At 38.5% G+C, this 15,538-nt stretch overlaps 1 pseudogene; it reads left to right on the forward strand.

Annotated features, from left to right (window-relative positions):
* The first annotated feature begins 425 nt into the window (after positions 1–425).
* LOC143687002 (ubiquitin carboxyl-terminal hydrolase isozyme L3-like) lies at positions 426–1,142 on the forward strand (annotated as a pseudogene).
* Positions 1,143–15,538: the final 14,396 nt, after the last annotated feature.

The following is a 15,538-nucleotide window of genomic DNA, read 5'->3' on the forward strand; positions in this document are numbered from 1 at the left end:
TCTGTCAAAGAGACTGCATCAAGCTGAGTCTCTAGCTTTGGCCTGCACGAGTTAACCATTATGGAGACCCAGGGCCTGCGCCCCTCCTCCATATTGAGAATAAGTTACTGCACTAGCCACCTACAATAACTAGGACAGAAGTTAAAGATTGTCAGACTCCCTTGGCAGTGGGGAGTGGAGAAAGTACAGATGGTATCATAAACAAAACATTAAAACCCCTCTCCCTTGGTCACCATTTATAATAACTTCCAGACCCCTCTGTCATGAGACCCTGCTGAAATTCTGTTCTTAGACCCTTGTCCTAAATCCTTATAAGCCCTTGTACTCCCTGCCCTTTTTTGGAGCATTAACTTTCATTTTCCAACTAGCCACCATTACAAAGAATCTTCTCCTGTTTATACGTCATAATAAAATTGATATGTCAGAGTTGGAGAGGGGCTGGACTGGGCGACCATAGAAGGTCAGCGCTGGCTGCTGCTGGAGGCTAATCCTGAGGTCACCAACCAGTTTCTCAAACAATTAGGGCTACATCCTAACTGGCAATTTGTTGATGTATATGGAATGGATCCTGAAATCCTTAGCACGGATACAAGACCAGTGTGTGCAGTGTTACTTCTCTTTCCTAGTACAGGAAAGTATGAAGTCTTCAGAACAGAGGAATAAAAAAAATTAAATCTCAGGGACAGGATGTTACCTCATCAATATATTTCATGAAGCAAACAATCAGCAATGCCTGTGGAACAATTGGACTGATCCATGCTATCGCTAACAATAAAGATAAGACACAGTCTGAATCAGGTTCGACCTTAAAAAAGTTTCTGAAGAATCTGTGTCAATGAGCCCTGAAAAGAGCCAGATACTTGGAGAACTGTGATGCTATTCGAGTTACTCCTGAATCCAGTGTCCATGAAAGTCAGACTGAGGCACCAAGTATAGATGAAAAAGTAGATCTTCATTTTATTGCATTAGTTCCTGTAGATGGGCATCTCTATGAATTAGATGGATAGAAATCATTTCCAATTAACCATGGGGAAACTAGTGATGAAACTTTATTGGGGGATACTATAGAAGTTTGCAAGAAGTTTATGGAATGTGATCCTGATGAATTAAGATTTAATATGATTGCTCTTTCTGCAGCATAGTTGATCCATAATGGAAACACCAAATACTGTATTACTTGCAACAAAAGTTAAATTTCTGCTGCCATATACTGTCAAAATATTTAATATTTTCATTGATCTGACTGAGTAAACTTTATGTGAACTAAACCTTGACTTAAAAAAATTAATATCTAATTCTGTGCCTGACATGTTCATTGGTCTTAGAGCTGCTCCAACTCAAGCCCTTCAAAAGCTGGGTTGGAACAATTGGTGAGCCAGCCAGGAGACCAAAGAGCTGCCTGCTGCAGCCAGCATGAGTCTTGGAAAGGGAGAATCCATGGGGAAAATCCCAAACTGGACTGTATGGCCCATGTGAGGATGAGTGGCTTCCTTCCTAGACAAATGAGGACCACCATAATGGTATGGGGATGCCCTAAAAACTCTGACAACGTTGCTAACTGTTTTGCAATAGACAGCAAGAAAATTGAAATTTAGCAAAAAAAAAAAAAGAAAGCCAACTAGTGTCAGCCATAGCCTGGCCACTTTTAGGAGCCTTACATATGGCCACAGAGGCAAAACAGGTAGCAAAAGCAACAGCCCATTATCTAGAGGAAGAATTGAACTAGAAAGAGATATGCCATTTTGCCCAGGCAGAAATAAAGGACTCTGACTGATCATGTGTGCCAAGTGGAAGGTCAGTTAGAGACTGGCATGCAGATATGCTATAAATTGCCTCAGGTTCATGTCTGGAGAATTTTAGCTACTCCTTAATGGGATCTCAAAGTGTGGGACCCTAGAGACTCCTACTTAGAAGAGGAAGGGAGGATGGAAAGTTCTAACAGGTACATCCCATAATACAACAGAAATAGAAGATGTCACAGGATCAACCCCCTGGAGTTAAGCAACTCTAACCTCCTGAACAGAAATTACACATTACTATGAGAGATTCTACTACTGCCAAATTAGGTGATTTAGGGCAGCAATATGGACAAAAAAAACTAAGGAGCCCTTACCCAACTGGCTTCTAAGGTCATGGGACACCAGAGCAGAGTGAGTAGTGCTTTCTGGAGTGGAGATGAGTAAGTTGGCATCTATTACCATCCACCCTTCACTGCAACAATGCTTGTATTCTACCTCAGTTGATGTAAAAAGTACCTTCTTATTGGTACAGCTGATTGATGGGTGTAAGGCTTCATAGCTTAATGAAGGGGATATACCGTACGATATGCCTCAGCAAAATATGGAGAAGCTACAAGACAAAAGGGAGTTGGGAATGAAACACACCATTTATGCTGTAGCTTTCATAGGTTCTGACACTGAAGCTTTTACCACAGGAATGAAAAACACAGTATTGTATATTGTCCCCAACCATTACTATGGGTCTTTCACGTCTATCCTAAACGTGCTATTAGGACAGCCCTTTTCCCTTGCCACTCAGGCCATAGCCAACCTCAGAGAGTTGAGGATGCTTCAGAAAAAGCGGGCAGGAGTAAGGGCAATGGGAAGAGTTCACAGCAAGCATGACAACCCTAATCAGGTATCTTGCAAGCAGATGTGGGCAGATCTCATTGCTGCAGGGACAGAGATAAAAGCTATAGGTAGGTAACTTAAGCTATCCTGGTAAAATTATGGAGAAAATTGTCTAAGATTACTAAAATGAGCTTCCAAGCCTCTGTGGGAGAAAAGGAATCAGGAATGAAATTGCTGCTCAGAGCTGGAGCCCAGGAACCCTCTGATCCCCTAGAAGAGGCTTGGCGAGCCTCTTTCCCTCTTCTGGTAGGGGAGAGGTCAAGATCCCTGGGTGTGAACAACAGCCAGGGACCCTGGGTATCAGAGGCCACCTGTAAAATTAAATATCTACTAGTCGTCTACTAACCAACAGCAAGTGTTAGCACTTGTAGATACAGGAGCTGAAATGTACATTAGTCTGTGGGAATGTAGCCCAATTCCAGAGGCCAGTACTATCTATAGATACCTTTGGTGGGGCAGGGGGAGGAAATGATCCAGGCAAAGTGGCATAGCCTAACTTTATAAATTGGGAAATTGCCTCCCCCGCCGAAGTTTATACAGTATATATTTCTCCTATACCAGAATACATTTTTGGAATTGATCTTCTACAGAATGCCAGGTTGCAGACCAATATAGGGGAATTCCACCACTGCTGTAGAGTGATCAAAGCAGTTTTAAAGAGACAGGCAAAATTGTTCCCTGTAAATGGACCCTGACTCAGTTGGTTGCGCTTATAAAACATTATAAATTGGGGGAAGGGAACCAAGAAATTTCAGCCACTATCAAACAGTTGGAGCAGGTGGGGATATTAATACCCACCCATAGTCCTTTCAATAGTCCTGTATGGCCACTATGAAAGCTTGATGGAACATGGCAAATGACAGTAGATTATCAGGACTTACACAAAATAACACTATCATTGAATGCTGCAGTCCTAATGACTGCTGGTTGATTTCAAGTGATCAGTACCCTATTGAGTTAATATAGTTTTGCATTGGGTCCCACTAATGCTTTCTTTAGCATCTTCCAAGAAAAATCGAGCCAGCCCACATTCAATTTCTCTTGGGGAGGCCAACAATGGACTTTCGTTGCACTTCCCCAAGGCTGTGTACACCGACCATCTGCTTAGGCCTCGTGGCAAAGGATTTGGCTAAATGGAGCAGTCTCACAAGTGCAACTCTATTTCACTATATTGATGATGTCGTGTTAACCATAACTCTCCTTCAAATTAAAAAAAAAGTTAAATTAAAAGAATTTCAGGCTTATTGCTATCTCATCTTGAGAGTCTGGGATGGCAGTCTATTGCAACAAGCTATGAGGTCCTTGCTGCTCTGTCAAATTCTTGGGTAAGATAATAACTATACCTTCTGCTGTAACTGATAAAGTGCAATGTTTCTCCATGCTGCAAATGCCATAACAACTATTGGCTTTCTTGGGACTGTTAGGATATTGGAGACATTTTTTCCTCTCTGAGTCCAACTGTTAAAACCTTTGCATGTTTTGATTAGGAAAGACCATCCCTAGGAATGAGATACCTCCCCCACAGGCTGGTTTTGCAAAGACAAAAACAGGCAATAGCACCGGCACAAGCACTGAGGGTCATTATCCAGTCCTGCCCTGTGAATTGGATGTAGCCAGTACTGATATTGACTTTGGGTGGGGTCTCTGGCAGAGGTGACATTCTAAATGAATTGTGACTAAATATATTGGTCACAATTATAGAAAGGGGCAAAACTGGGATACAGCCTCCTGGAAAAGCAACTGTGTGCTGCATATAATGCCTTATTGCAAGTAGAGAGGCTGACCAAAGATGCCCAGCCACCTTGAAAATGACCATCTTTATTCAGGGATGGCTAACTGACATGGCTTCTAAGCCATATTCTGGCAGTGCCCAACTGAGTGCACTGACCATTTGGAAAGCCAACCTCCTACATGACAGCATTTTCAGTACCAGCCCTCTGAGTGCAGATATGCACAAGATTCTCGGACCAGTGTCTATATGGAAGATTGAGCAGCTAAAGTCATTGTACGTGAAATAGCTGTTGAAATGCCCACTATAGAAGTCATGGTTAGCATTCCTGAGAGTGTTTGGCACACTGATGGCTCCACTGGTGGGTAGCTTCTGACATGGACAGCTGTGGCAGTACCACCCAGTCTTGACACTGTATGGTAGGAGATTGGCGCTATGCAAAGCAGTCAGCAGGCTGAGTTAAGAGCAGTATTGATAGTAGTAGTGAATGGAGACACACTTTCTGTACCTAGAGCTGGGCTATTTACAAACACCTTATGACCTGAATGGCAACCTGGAAGCAGAAATAATAAGCAATCATAGACTGCCCTCTCTGGAGACAAGAATTATGGAAAGGCATCTGAGATACCTGCCAGCAATGAATAGCAACCCTCATGTCCCTGCCCATACTGCCAACACATTACCCAGGAACATGGAAGCAGATGCACACTCACAGGTGCAGAGAAGCACAGCTGAAACCAGGGAAGCTAATGGCTTCATTGGAAAAGTGGACATTGAGGGTATCTGTGGTGTCTGGCCCAGAATTTCAAGTGGCCAATCATGTGCCAGCAGCTAGTGAACATCACTAGAGAGTGTCCTTTGTGTTCACTGCACTGACCACAGATGGGCTATATCAGCCCATCACAAATCCTGGTGACCTGGCGGCAAGTCGATTATATCATCCCCTTCCACTCTTGGAGGAGCAAGGTATGGTTTTACTGCCATGGACATGGCTACAGGACTGTTGTTAACTGAATGGGAACCAGAGGTCTACCATCAGATGTTTGGAGAAAGTGAGTGCTCTGTGTGGAGTGTCTACACAGGTAGACAGGGATCAGGAGACCCCTTTCACTGGGCAGATAGCTTAATCCCATGCCATGGATGAGGACATCATGTGGACATTCCATTTGCCCTTATTGCAAGAATGAGTGGTTTGTTAAAGGTACAGATAAAAGATGGTAAGAGGTCCTTGCAACAGTGGACTAAGAAACTCTGTCAAGCTTTAAATCACTTGAATGCAATGTTAAGGGGCTTCAGCCCCAGCTTCTACTGAAATGCTAAAGGCAGGACCAATGCAGACTCTGAGAAAACAAATTTAAAGGGCCAGTTGTTTTACAACCTTAAAGGGAGAATGATACTAATTTGTTGTTGCCTATGCCTCAGACCATACAAAGGGGGGTGGTGGTGGTGTGGGGGAATGAGGTCCTTTGTCCTTAGTGCTGGTCTGTGCAGCCGTGCTGGTTTTGGAATCTTAAGCCCAGGGAAATATGGGTCCAAAATATTGTAATCTGACCATCACTTTTAGAAAAAAATGTCCTTTAAAATCTTCATTACCCATCCAGGGCCTCCTATTCCCACAGGCACTTTATTCACAACTATATGGACGCCTATGCTTAGATTAACAATTGACCTAACAGTGGAGGACTCTCAAAATTTGCAGGAAGAGAACATCTGGTGTTTAAGCCTTCCCAATAATGTTTCTCTGCCTGGTGCCTTGTTATCAACCAGGGAAACTCCAGCATGTATTTGTTAGATGATAAGGAATTGCTCTTTATTGTTTTCCATAAATATCTTTCTTTCACCCATAACACCCCAGCAAACACCTTCCTATGATGGGCTTCAGCAGTAACTCACCCCCACAGCTGAATCCGGTGTTGGGTTTGCACACATTTACCACCTTCAGATGCTATCAGCCTCCTTGGACTGTGACCCCTGTGAACTGGATTGCTTGGAATACTTTGCTGGCCTGGCAGAACTCAACTCATTGGAAAAGCTGGAAAAGAATCTTCTCATTTAAGACTGAAGTCCAATTACTATCCTATAATGAGATCAGGGCTTCTATCTCCTCCCTCATATGGGAATAAGTGAACAAGCCCTGACCTGTATTAGGGCATGCTGTCTATGATGGTATGGGATGGCTCATTTAGCAGAAGCTATAATAGTAGACCACGTTGTCCCTGTCTGTATGGAACGACTTAATGAAATTCACAATGTGGGGTGGCTGCACACTGAATTGTATGATTTTACTGTTAAGTTACAAAATAATAGTCTTTTCCACTGGCAAAATATTTTCAACCAACATGGGGCATGTCCTTCCCCTAAGGGATGGCTATGGATCTGTGGGCAATATGTTCGGCCTTGTTTTTATAACTGGACATGACGTTGTGCATGGAGACAATTCTATGTCACTGCTGCCTTACACAACTCTTTACCCCATACTCCTAGTAACTCTTTACCCCATATTCCTTCTCCTTTGGCCATCCTTGCACCAAGTGTAGGCACACTAGTTACTGAAAAACATGTGGCAGCTTTAGCTAATTACATTCACTGCCCTTAGTAATTCCAAGATAGCTATATCCTTGCTAAATGAAGAAACCAGAGCCTAGAAACATGGTTTTACAAAATGGAATGGCCTTAGACATCCTCACTGAAGCTCAAGGCAGCACCTGGGCTTTGATTAATGTGACTATTCCTAATCATTCACACAATGTTTTATAAGTTTTGAATCATATGCAAAAGCACATATATAATATTGATGCATGAATATAGATTAATATTGACCAACTATCAGTAGGCCCCTTGTGTAAACGGTTTAATTCCCTCATGGCCAGACAGCATCTCTGTGTAGGTTTGTTATTTCTGTGGGGGGGACTTCTAGCATTCCGTTGTCTCTTATACTAATGTTGTGGACTATGGGTGCAGTCCCTGTCCTGTAGTCAGTGTAGTAAGCTGCATAGGGGTGGATGGTGGAGACCCAGGGCCTGGGAATCCCTCCACACTGAGAATAAGTCACTGCAGGTAGCTACCTACAATGACTGGGACAGAAGTTAAAGGTCATCAGACTTCCCAGGGGAGGGGGGGGTGAATAGATTGATGGTATCATAAACGAGCATTAAAAGGTGCCTCCCTTGATCACTGTTGATAAACCTCCAGATCCCATGTCATGAGACCCTGTTGAAACTCTATTCTCACATCCTTGTCCTAACCCCTTATAAGCCCTTGAACTCCCCTCCCATTTGTGGGGCATTAGCTTCCATTTCCCAGCTAGCCACCATCAGGAAGAATCTTCTTTTGTTCAAAAGTCCTAATAAAATTCATGTCTAACTCTGTGCCTGACATGTCCTTTGATCTTAGGGCTGTCCCATGCCAAGCTCTCCAAGAGCTGGTTTGGAATAACCATACATGATGCAGCATGGCAGAAAGACGAAAATACTGGGTAGAGCTTTAAGTCTTTTTATTGGATATAGACACAAGTGAGAATATGTTTCTGAGAACCTTCTGTTAGAAAAAAATCCATCTTATACACAAACAAAATTTTGGATTTCTTAACAGTATGTCTAATTATTTGAGAAAAATCTCTGATAGCTATACTAATTCTGTTTCTCTATTTGTAACCGAGTAACATTAAGGAAACCTTGGCTTTTAAATAAGTGTCTCACCAGAAAATATGTTTGTAGTTACAAAAAAACTAGTGCTATGTTTTTTATGGGGATGAGCCTGTTTGGCTTTAAGAGATATTTTCTTTTTTACTGACAGGTAGTGTTATTTTATGAGAAAAACCAAGGAAGAAACTACCCATCACCTAACCCAATATCTGACATATAGTAAATACTCAATAAACGTTAGTTGAAATATGAATACATGACATTTAATGAACTGATTGCTGTAAGATAAAGTCAAATCTGCTAAGTATCAGCACTGGCAGTAGAATCATGACTATGTAAAAGGTAAATATTATATCCTTAGTAGGAGAGGTAATCTCAGGGAGTTCCAGCAATTAAGTCTTATTGAAGAGGCTAAAGGTCTGGAACAGCCCTCAAATTCTTAGAAGCATTTAAAGAAATATTAGTCAGAGTAATTAATGCCAGATACAGGAGCAAACAGCTCCCAAATTCCAAAGGCTTGAAGCTAACAAATGTTCACTTCTCACTCATCTCCTACTCTGATATGGGCTGAGTGGTTTCATGGGCAGTTGTCTTCCAAGCAGTGACTCAGTAATCAAAATTCCCTCCATCTTGTGGCCTTCCATTCCCCGGGACTTCTATGGAGTCTTCTATTGGAACATTCGGCTTTAGCCTCCCAATGAGTGAATCAAGAAAAATGTGTAAGTTCTAGTGGGACATTTTCAGGGCCAATTCTGGAAGTGGGATATTCCATTGAGATATTCTAGCAAACTCAAATTAGCCAACCTAATTGCAAGGGAGCTGGGAAGGACAACCTAATTGCAAAGGTGTGAGCTACCAATCTTTACCACCAGGAGTCACATTCCTGGGACACAAGGCAGAGAATTGAGCTTATTTCCAACACCAATAGTAAGAAAGTCAAGCTTTCTGTTAAAGCTTAATGATTATCAAATAACTGAAATATTTTTATACTGCTTGGTAAATAGTTGTCCCCAGAGCTATCAGGCCCCTCAATGTCATAGTTATCCTAGGCCTATGCCTGAATCCCCAGGCCTCAGCATGGCACATTAAGCTAGCTCAGCAGGGGAGGCCTAGAATCATTCTGATTGGTTGGCTCTTATGTTTTACTGGTTGATTTCTATTTAGCTATTGCCCTTGCCTACATCAGAATATTGTTGTAAGGATTGGTTGAGATTCTTTATGTGAATAGAGATTGGAATTATATCATGCAAATTATGTACTGTTACTATTGTATCATGGATGTTTATCATTGTAATCTAAATACAGTAGCAGAACTGGAATGAAAATGCTGTTCCTGCTTCATTATAATACTTTCATACCTCAAACTATAGAAATTGGTACTGGCCATTGATAAGCACCATATTGATTCCATATTTGAATGTTAAAAAATGTTATTTTTTTAAGACATCAAAGTTGTTGGTGATTTAATAAAGTAGCTTTTCTTACAGACATTCAAATACTTATATACTTTAACCAACTTACTTAACTTTGACATTAATGAAAGTCCTAGTTAACCTTCCAGGTCAGCTCTAAAATCATCTTTTTTAAAGTCTTCTTTAACACCATCCTTGCAGGCAATATTAATTGTCTTCTTATCTGTGCATGTGTAAATAATATTTTAAACTATGGTAAATCTTATATTGCATTCAATGTTTTTTATGCATCAATAACCTGAGGTACAGTAAATATGTTTGCTCAGAGTGGATAGTTAATAAACCTTTAAAACATGCAAATATGATCATATTATTTCTCTATTTAATAGTCTTCAGTGGTCTCCCCCTCTTATTAACTAGTTCAAACTCCTTAAGAAGATGAACAAGACCTTCAGGAACTGATCCATACCTATCTCTCTATCTTTCTTAATTCATACTCTGTGATTCTACTATAATGAACTTTTTTCAATTCCTAATAAGACTCTTATCACCCATAGCCTAATGTAACTGGGTTCCATCTGCCTGGAACCCCTCCCAATTCTTTTCACCTGATTAATTCCTACTCGATTGTTCAGTTTCAGCTGACTCACATATTTGAGAAAACTTGTCCTAGCATCTTACACTTGGAAGTGAACCTGCTACCTGCTTCCATATCAGTTGATACTTTACCAAAAGTAAAGCATATTAAAATGTATTGTAAATACTCATTTAATTGTCTGCCTTCTCCACTAGATTATGATCTCCTTAAGGGAGACATCATTTCTATTGAAAACCATGATATCCCCCAATACCTAGACCAATGCATAGCATGTGGTAGTTGTTCAAAAAATACTTTTTTAATGAATGAGTGAAGTTTATTAGAATTAATTTGAATTTTTTTTTCAGTAAACATTTATTGAGAGCCAACTCTAGAATTTAATATTTTTTTCTGAAAAGTGCATCCCTCCATATTCCGTCACCTCTTCCCCACAAAATTCCCAACACCAGGAAAAACACCATCACCACCACACACACACACACACACACACACATACTTACAACCACTCAAATCTACCTTTCCCCCTTATTGCCCTGTTTCATCACCTCCTCATTAACTCAGGCTTTGAAATCTCAGAATCTTTTTTTCAACAGTTCCTTCAGATATTACTAGTTATTAAGCCCAGTAGATTTGACCCATGAAAAATATCTTGAATTTATCCTTTTCTTTCCAGTTCTACTGTTACTCCTATAGTTCAGGTTCTCATTACTTGTCACCTGATCGAATTCAATAGCCTCCCAGGGTGTCTCTTCACTTTTATTCTCTCCTCTTTCCAATCTACTTTACAGGTTGCAGTCAAGAGTAATTGACCCAAAGGTCACTTCCCTACTCAAAACTCTTCAGTTACTCCCCATTTTTAACCAAAAAGAGCAGTAAATCCTCAGTCTGACATTCAAAGGCCAATAAATCTGGCCCCAATTATCTTATCTTTCCAATCTTTCTTTTATAAAATACTCCCTCTCATTGTAGCCAAACTGGGCTTGTTTTCATTCCCAGAACTTACCTTGCACTTTCTTACTTTTATGCTTTCCACATGTTCTTTCTGATAAATCTGACCTCCCTTCCTTCCTATGAACTTGCTGTCTTCTCTCACCTCTCTCTATAGTTAGTTTCAAGTCAAATAAGTGGGTGTTGCAAAAATTGAATAGATAGAATATTGTAGATAAGTATTCACTTCTGACTATCATAGTGTTTCCTAATTTTTTTTCTTTTTAAATTTATTTTTCCTTTTTTGTCCTGTATTCATCACATATTCTTTTATTTCTGTAATTTTATTCAGAAGCTTTTATAACCACTTTTTCTACTCCTATTCACTCTTATTTTGTCATAATATAAAACAGATGAAGTTGCTATATTATAAGAGGTCAATACTAGTTTTCTCGAATAAATAAATATTAAATTTTAATGGAATATTCCATCCTCATATTTTGGTTGGTTGAAAATGTGAAAAGCCGCAAAGGTGTACTTTGCAATTCAGTGACTTACATTTACTGGGAATAATTATGTCTCCATACAGGGGGCAGAACTAAAATGCTTATGACATGAATTAGCTAATAAACTTATCCAATGTGTTACACATCATTTGTTGTATTGCTTTTCAGTGGTGGTTATATAGGTTTTTTTCTCAAAAGGAAATACTGCAAAATATGACTATTACTTTATATTCTGCATAATTTAATTTCTTTGAATATCGAATTTGGGCAGATTAGAAGTAACTCATACTTCTGGCCATGAGGAAGTATTTGGATCAGATGTGACTTCCTGTTTTGAGAGACTAGAAAACAATGAGAAAACTAAACAAAACATATGAAATAACTATTCTCAGATTTTAGATCACTGAGAGCTCAGGACTGTGATTAGTGAAAGTAGAGAAATAAATAAGAAGCATCCTGTGCCTTCTGTGACTTTCTGTGTGAGGGCTTTACCTGGAAGAGAGAACTCAAGCAGAACATGGAAGCCTTGCAGAATTGAAGAGACAGAGATGAGAGTCCAGCAAAATTAAGTTGGCTAGAATTTGGGAGCAGAATATCAGAGAGAAGAGAGCTCTATGAAAAGATGGTACCAGAGAACTGATTAGAAGTTCTAAATGTTTAGCTGAATTCTAAATTGCACATTTTTTAGTGTAAGATGCTTTAAGATCAGGCAATGATCTAGCGGAGAATGAGCTACTATCCGGGAGCCAACTGAAAAATTCACAGAGCTCACATTGGACTCAAATATATATCAGTTTTAACCAGTCAGATGGGTAGCACTCATCTAATTTCATGATTTTGGCAGAGGCCCCAGATGGATCACGCTCTATTAGCAAGGCTAATGTAGCACTGAAATACATTAAAAACTACACCACTCTGTCATTTAGAAAAAGCCTAAAAATAAACCTAAAAAGGATCATGATGACCCACAAGTCATTTTATTCCAAAACAATATTCAATTCACTTTAAAGAAACACAAAAAAGCCAGACACACAATAATGCAATATACATAATGTCCAGCATCCATGAAAAAATTACTAGACATCTAAAGAGACAATTAAACATGGACAATAATAAAGAGAAAAATCACTAAAGAGAAAAAAGACCAAGAATTGACATAGATTATGGAATTAGTAGACAAGGACTTTAAAATAGCCACTATAGATATAATTAAGGAATTAATATTTAAGAATTTTGAGAGAAGAATGGGAAATAAAAAAGAAGATGGAACTTCATAGCTCAAAATGTAATATCTTATATGAAATAGTCACTGATAGGTAACGAATTAGTTCTAGAAAAGGATTGCTGAACATGAAGACAGAGCAAAGGAAACTATGCAAAATGAAACATACAAAGAAAATATGCTGAAGTATGAGCAGTCTCAGAACCTTGAAGAACAATGTCAAGCAGTCTAGCAACTGAAAAAAAATTGAATAAATAATATCTAATTATTAGCAAATTTGATAAAACAGTAAACTCACAGGTACAAGAATCTTAAATTTAAAGCAGAATAAGTATAAAGAAGTCTAAACCAAGGTGCATCATAATCAAAATGCTAAAGACTAGTAACAAAGAGAGAATCCTGAAAGCCTCTAGAGAAAGAATACATATTACAATCAGGGAAAAAAAGATCATAAGTATCGATGTCTCATACAAAACTATGCAAGGCAGAACTTAATGCAATATGGCATCTGTTATGTGCTGAAAGGAAAAACAAAACAAAAAACTGCTAATCCATAATTCTATAAGTAGCGAATATATTCTTTAAAAGTGAGGGCAAAATAAAGATATTTTTGAGGCAAATGAAGGTCAGAGAATTAGGCCAGAAAACATACACTACAAAAATGATAAAGGAAATTCTTTAGACTGAAGGAAAATGATACAAATGGACAGGTGGATCCAAACGAAGGGAATAAGGACAACAAGAAATAGTACATACAAAAGATATTTCTTTCTCTTTTTAAATTGCTTAATAAGAGAATTCACTGTTTAGACCAATTTTGATATCAATGATTATATGTAAAAACAATATATAAAAAGTAAAATATATGACAGTAAAGCACAAAGGAGAAAAGGGTGGAAACAGAAATATACTGTTGTAATAGTTTTATATTATGTTAAGTGGTATAATATATTTTGGTGTATTTGGTCATGTACATATATATATACCAAACATATAATATATTTGGTAGACTAAGGGAAAGACAATAGTGGAGATAGCATACTAAAACAGTCAAATAGAAGACAAGTCTGATGGTTTGAAGAAGTATGTATACCAGAAAAGTATGTTTTTAAAAGTTAATCCATTCCTGTGGTTGTTAACCCCTTATAAGTAGGATTTTTTGGTGAGTAGGGTCTTAACACATCTTAAGTTAAGATGCGACCCACCTCATTCAGGGTGTGTATTAATTCTAATACTAGAGTCCTTTATAAGAGAATGAAATTCAGACAAAGAGAGAGAAAGCCATGAAAGGAAAAAGCTGAAAGGAACAAAACCCAGAAGAGAAGACAGGGACCAGAAGTTGCTGCCATGTGTCTTGACATATGACAAAGAACTCCAGAATGGCCAGCACTGGTTTTCACAAAAAAGATATCTTCTTGAAGATGCCTTGTTCGGACATTTCCATGGATTCAGAACTGTAACCATTTTATTGTATCTACTTTTGGCAGCCTGGCATACTAGCACAAAAAGAAAGATAAAAATTGGATTGAATATGGTAGCACATGACAAACTCTGGAATCTGTCTCATAAATACTTGTTGAGCAGTGCCTTGAAAACTATTGCTTTTTTCTTTCTTTGTTTTGTATATATGTTATATTATACAATAAAAAAAGTTAAAAAAAATAAGAAAAATCAAGAATAAAGGCAGATAATACAAATAGAAAATAAATAACAATATTGTGACCTTAACTTCAAACAAATTTATAATAACATTAAATGCAAATGGTCTGAACAAACTAAATTAAAAATCAAGAATTTATTTTATGATGTCTATGAACAATTCAGTTTAAATACAGAGATAAGTTACATAGAAAGTATGTGTGGAAGCCACAGTCTTTTTTTATAATTAACCTCAGAAGAGACATCATATCAGTCTTCTGTTTTCACCCCCACAAACCATCTCTGGCACAAGGTCAGAATGGACTATACAAGGAATTTCAGTAGAGCTTGTTGGAAACTACCTTTGAGGCAGCCTATTAAAGGTACATAGATATTTCGTTTTATGTCTTCTTGATGAACTGACCCTTTCATCATAATTAAACATCTCTCTTTATCACTGGAAATATTTCTTGTTTTGAATTCTATTTTGTCTGATACAAATGTAGCTGCTCTGGCTCTCTTATGATTAGTGATTAATGTTATATCTTTCTTCCATATTGTCTTAATTTTCTAGACTGTTATGACAGGTACCGCACAATGGGTTTCTTATACAACAGCAATTTATTGTCTTATTGTTTTGAGACTGGAAGAAATCCAAAACCAAAATGTCAGCAAGGTTTGTTTCATCCTGAAAATACTTTAATGCTCTGATGCTGGCAGCTGGCAGTCCTTGGAGTCCCTTGATTTATACTTCTGTCTCCCATTGCATGGTTATGTTCTCTCCTTTCTGGCTTCTGTGACTTCCAAGTTCTTTTTATAAGGTCTCCAGTAATGTGGTTTAAGTACCACCCTGGTTTGGTTCACATACCTTAACTAAAAATAACATCTTTAAAAGGTCCTATTTACAATGGGTTCTCACCTAGTGAGACGGGGAATAAGAGTAAGAGCTGGCATATGTTAAGTTACATTATTCAATCTGCCACACATACTTTATCAGGAAGTTAATGGTTAAAATGTAAATGTGGCTGGAGTTAATTTTGAAAATTTTATAGACATGCTTATAATATCTCCTGAGATGTAGTTGTGATGTTATGTTCCCTTTTGTTAAGATGATTATAGAAGGATTAAATGGGGATTAAATGGGGATCCAACATGACCCATTCAAGATGGTCCTTAATCAGATTCCTGGGAGCCCTTAGTAGGAACACATTTTGGAGAAAACTTAGACAAAG

Source organism: Tamandua tetradactyla, chromosome 1 (assembly GCF_023851605.1).
Source record: "Tamandua tetradactyla isolate mTamTet1 chromosome 1, mTamTet1.pri, whole genome shotgun sequence".
NCBI classification, from domain to species: domain Eukaryota; kingdom Metazoa; phylum Chordata; class Mammalia; order Pilosa; family Myrmecophagidae; genus Tamandua; species Tamandua tetradactyla.